Source organism: Macaca thibetana, chromosome 8 (genome assembly GCF_024542745.1).
Source record: "Macaca thibetana thibetana isolate TM-01 chromosome 8, ASM2454274v1, whole genome shotgun sequence".
In the NCBI taxonomy this organism is placed as follows: domain Eukaryota; kingdom Metazoa; phylum Chordata; class Mammalia; order Primates; family Cercopithecidae; genus Macaca; species Macaca thibetana.
The window spans coordinates 68,186,501-68,192,500 of NC_065585.1; the positions used below are offsets into that span (position 1 = coordinate 68,186,501).

General features: G+C 34.0%; 1 protein-coding gene across 3 annotated transcripts in view; it reads right to left on the reverse strand.

The window, feature by feature from the left end:
- The window catches only part of ZFHX4 (zinc finger homeobox 4), a 187,904-nt gene that overhangs the window by 154,682 nt on the left and 27,222 nt on the right, over nt 1-6,000 (reverse strand). The window lies entirely within an intron of this gene.

Sequence of the window (6,000 nt, forward strand, 5' to 3'; positions counted from 1 at the left end):
ATAATGAACAAATCTTCACATCTAATTGAACTCAACCTGAGCAGAGATTCAGACTCAAGGCAAACTTCGTAAAAACATTTCCAGCAAAGCTCAGGAAGGCCAGATGTTCTGGAAGCAGAACCACGGTCATTATACACACGCCAGCTCCTCCTCACTCCACCCAGGGCCAAGACCCTTTCAGCAGTGTGAGGCCTGCTTAACACATGACTTTGACTGCATTATGGCATGGCATCCCAGCACCCACTTGAACATTTCAGCAATTTTAAACAAGCTCCAATGATGGGGACTATTACATTTAAGCCACAGAAACACACAGGGAGAGCACATTAATTATGAGAGAACACCTTTGTCTGCATTACCTAAAGGACCTCAGGGTGGGTGACAAATGAGCAACTTAGCACTTTTGATTAAATCATACCTGCACTTCACATAAAATAGAATGAACACAAGTTACACAAAAAATGCAATGTGAATCATAAAGTATGAGTTGACATGAATGGGGGTGCCAAATTGTTGACTCTGTTTCTGAGGTGTGGTGCGTTGTTGTTGGTGGTGGTGGTGGTGGTGGTGGTGTGTGTGTGTGTGTTCAGCAGTAAATGAAGAAAGCTCTTAAGGAGGGCCACTGCCCTCCCTAATCCCAGTCCCTGACATAATCACTCCATTCCACACAAACATTAGAAATTCCTCCAGTTCAGGCAGTTCCTTTTTAAAAAATGCATGCTGAAAAAGACTTCTAAGTCAATTGCACCTTTGGATGCACGACTCTGCTTTTATAAAAAGGCTTCATTCCCCTTAATTAAAGGAATGCTAGTTTTCTGTGGGGAATTAGGTAATCTTGCAACATGGAATATTTCCATGAAGAGAAGACCTAGGTGGGGTAAAGTAGTAAGGACTTCAGGAAAACAGAAAAGAGCATAACAGTATATTCCTGATGTGTAGGCAGACGGTGGCATTGGTTAAGAAAAGACACACAGAAAATAGAGTAGGAGGGTTCTAATGACACACTTCGCTTTCTTTAAATTTTGTCTGGGCTTGATAACAATCTCACACAATAAAAGTCATTTTATCTATCTTGACATGGATGTAGTAAGTTGCTAATGCCTGGTCTAAGTCAATCTTCCTAGGGATTGATATCTATCTATCTATCTATCTATCTATCTATCTATCTATCTATCTATCTATCTATCTTTCTATCTATCTCTCTGTCCTTCGATTGACAGATTTTTGGTCATTTTTCTTTTCTGGTACGGTACAAAGAAGGTTCTCAGCTCACAATGTAATATATTACCAGACATGTGAATGCAGTGAGAAAGTCCATATTTGTGCTGAAGTAGCCATGTTATAACACATAGCTGTGCTTCAGCAAAGGTCAAGCTTAAAAACAGAAGTAGATGTAGTTGATACGGCTGGCCAATTGCATTGTTCTGAAAACACCAGTGATTTATTAGTTGCTATTAGCAAACCAACTCCTCTTTATTTAATACATGTATTTAATAGTTATAAGCATTATGCAAGTATGTCCTATTCTACTACAGAAACTGTTTTTTTCAGTCTCTGCCCTGTCTATTTATATGAGAATACAATAGAATAATTTGAATTGTGATTAGTTTTTTTCAAAACAAATCCTGCAACTGGAATTAAATTTCACACTGCATTTCAACCTTGAAATGAACATAAATCTGAAACTCATACAAAAGTGCAAAAATTTCCATATTCAGGTTAATGTTTAGTAACAGAAAAGAATAACTTTTTGTTTATCTCTGAAAACAGCTTTCTTCATCTAAACAAATGACTAGAATAAGATTAAGAAAAACTTGTTTTGGTTTCTTAGATACACACACATATTCCAATTTCTTTTCACACAATGACTTTTATGTAAATGTGTTCCACACAATCTCCTGACCTCCTTTACCATCACACCGGGACAATGACAGTTCAATAATTGAAATGGTACATATCTGGTATATTTGATTTTAAATTGCAAAGTTGGACTCAGGCCTATTGAAATGAAAATACCTGTGGCTCTTCGTTAATTCCAAACTGATCGGGCTATTATTTCCTACTAAGAAAAAAAAAAAAAAGGCACAGAAAGGTAGGTGAACCTAATTATTCCATTTTTTAAATTTTCTTTACACATACTGTTCCCAATATGCCTCCTTGCATTCTCCTCTGTGGGCCTCCCCAACACCTTGATTTTAGTTTTTAACCAGGATTCCTTAATCCATAACATGGATAATGAGAAAAACCCAAAAAATGCTCCATGGGGGAATGTTACACTAAAAGTTACCTAGGACTAAATCCCAAGTGTGTTCCTTTGCTCACCATGGAGACCGGCAATTTGTTCACTGCTTTCAGTCAATTTGAAATCCAAATATGAAAAAGGCATTATGGAATTCAGACAGACTACTCTGCTTCACTAATAGCAGATGCAGGAAGGAAAAAAAAGGTAGTATAATTAAGGCTTTGACTTTGAACAAGCAAAGCTGTGAACACCTCACTTATAAATACATATAATATTAAAAGAGCAGCCGAAGTACAGATGCAAGAGTATTTCTGTGTCCTGTACCAAATGGTGGTTAGACCAATCAGCTGGCCAGAAAAGTCTTGGCCATACTGAGCCAAGAACAAACTAAACTGTAAATCCGAAATATTGCCAGTTTCATTTGTTCTTCCTCAATTTGAACATGTAGTGCTCTGTGGTTTTCATTATATCTTTTTACTAGACTCTTTAGAAAAAGTTGGAAATAATTTAAGGGGTAGACAAAATTACATTGCATTTTTAAAAAATAAAGTCTGGAAGTAAAGGAGTTTCTTTAATTTGTTCCTTAGTTTATTTGTTAATCTATCACTCATTCTACAAATATTTATTGAGAACCAATTATTTTATCAGTTGACTAAAATTTGTAAAGAATAGAAACATATGAAATTACAAGAATATAATTAAATCAAATAAATGGGTTAGCTGAAAAATCACTATTTTATACACACACACATACACTCACCTTGCAAGATTGATTGTAGCTAGCTACATATTTTGTATTTATTAATCTCACTTTGAATACATATTTGAACATTAAAAGTAAAGATTATGAGCAATCTTCAGTTTCATTTTATTGTTTTATTTTCCTAGAGCAATTTTGTTTCATCAATCAAATTTCTGGAGGAAAAGTCCAAATTTAATAGTGCTTAACACTTCAGAGAATCTCACTTGAAGACATGAGTAAGATTTTCTTAACAGTAACAAAATTGCTTTTAAAAAATTTCTAAGGAAAATAATGCTGCCAAAAATGAATATAGCTTTGTTTGTTTTTGCAGTCATCATTAGCAATAGGCATAAAGGTATTCTTTTTTTGAGTCCATATGGAAAGATCATCAACACATTCTGCCTCTGGGTTCTTTGCCAAAATACCATAACCCACAAGCCTTCTACCTTAAACATAAAAGGAAAGGTGTTGTTCTGGTCAAATAAAGATATAATTTTTACTAGCATACATCTAATGTTAAAGCTGCCTAAATCCTGCCAAATACATTAAAACGACATCTGTAAAACAGATTTTCATTAAATTGATCAGTTTCAAGTCAAGCAGCTAGGCAGATGATGCTTTTAAGTTAACCTTAACCTTTAACTTTTAACCTCCTTAACCTAGAAGAAGGACACACTTTTAGGTAATGCTGCTTCAGTTCGACAATGCAAGAGGTAAAGTGGCCTATTCAAATTGAAATGACACATCACCACATTTAGTGTTATGAATCAATATGTTGTCAATAACAAGACAAGCTGTTTTCTTGCAGCTCTGTATTTGTCTTATAACTGCTACTTGTCACTTCCCCTTAATGTTTAAATAATTCATGATGCAAAATGATGTAAATTAAACTCCTAATGAAAATGAATTTTCTAGAGGAGATTACTGTCTAGTCATTAACTCTGAAACTATTTTAAGTCTAATTTTAATATTTTAGCCATCATTTCTTTTTCCAGGCTCAGGCCAATTTGTTAGTTTCTCATTTAAAACCAATTAATGTTACTTATGAACCACTTTTATTTTGCCAACACAAGTCAACCAAGCTTGCTAATATCCTCATTACTGCACTTGAAAATCCTCTATGATTCACACAGTTTCTGAAATCGCTTTAGAAGTGGAATCCTCAACACAATGCTACTTGGGGTATTTTTCCAGTTACTAATAGAAATAATGAATGCTTCTTGAAAGAAAATGCAAAAGAATTGTCTAATTGTCTAATTGTTCAATTGTCTAATACCAAGTCTCAATAGCTCAAAGATTTATCTCTTCAATCCTCCATAAATTCAAGATAAGTTTGTTCAAAGTTTGTTTGCTGACCATATTTAAACATTACACTGAACAAGAATACTTAGGTATTTAAGAGATAAGCAACTAAAGAAGAGTAAATTTTTATATGATTTATAAGATTTTTAAGGAAAGAGTACACCTTTTGGTTGTGAGATCTGAAGCTCTCTCTGCTTTAAGACCCTCTTTATACTCATGCTTTTATCTTAATTGGTTGCTACAAATTCAAAGACAACACCCAACTCTCCATGAAAAGGAACTTCAAGAATAACTGCAGCACCAAGCAAATTGCCCTGAAGAGAATGAGGTGGTCAATCCCTGCTTATAGAATGAATGGATAAACTTCACACACACACACACACACTCACACACATGCACACATACATTTAAATAATCATCAAGCAGTTAGATTAAATGTTTTCTGAAAAAGTAAACAATAACACCCTACCTTCCTTTAGGTCCCCACAAAAGATTAAAAAATAGAAAATTTGTACATCCATATCTTCTATTCACAACATGTTAATTTAAAGTGTTAGAGGAGCTGCATGAATATAAACACAGTTCATGAATATTCTATATAGCTCCCAGGGTCTAAATCTATTATTTATACAAACTTAACGTTTGTTTTTCTCTCCTAGGTATTCTAAAAGTTTTAATAGGTCAGGTATCAACAGAAAAAAAGTAGACAATTGAACAGTTGTCAACTGTTGCTGCAAAACCTATGAATTATAATACAATTAATTCTTTATATTATGTTTTCAATACTGTCAACTTAGAAGCTTTCCATCTCACATTAGGGCCTGCACTCCCTTCAAACTCTGGAACGTAACCCAAATCTAATGCTTTCATTATTGATCCACAGAGTGCCAATATCACAGGAACAGTGTTACAAATTCTCACACTGAGTCATTAGGGTTTTATGCACAGTACATTTATCTAGAATTTGAACTCCAAGAAACAACCCAAACACATAGTACTAGACCAATCCAAATAAATAATTCCTTCACCTAATCGAAATAGCCACAATCTGCTCTTTTCCTGTGTGGTTATAATTTTAAATAGTGTTAGAACAGTCATAGGTTTGATAATCACTGGTTGACTCCTGATAGTATAGTTATCACTGATTTCTAGTATAAATCAATAGATAACACTTGCAAAATGGATTTTGTAATCATATTTAGAGCTTGTTACAATGACTAATGGTTTGCAGTATTTTCTGAATTTTAATATCCTCTAGACAAAAATAAGTTTTTAATAAGTTACCAAGTTATTCATCATAGTAATGAATGTGTTATATTTGTACATGAACCAAGACAATCAAGACAATCCAGTGAACAAACTGCAGAAAATAAATTAATCAGTAATTAGGGTTTAGAGAAAGTCAAGACAAGTTCTGTGATAAATGGTGTTCATCACTTGCACGTATTCATTACATCTGCATAGTTTTCCAAGTAAAGATAAAAGTATATTTGCCATTATATAAAGCATTGTATAAATAAGCATATTTATCTATACCACACTCATTTAGGGGGAAAATATTGATAGTTAGGAAGGCAGTCATGCAAAATAACAACAGAGTTTACTTTTAGAGACTTTCAAGGATGCTAAGGGACAGTGTGTTTACTCAGTACTACTGAGCACACACAGGAAAATAAACAAACATCATGTTTGGAGCGTCCTTGTTTGTCACTAA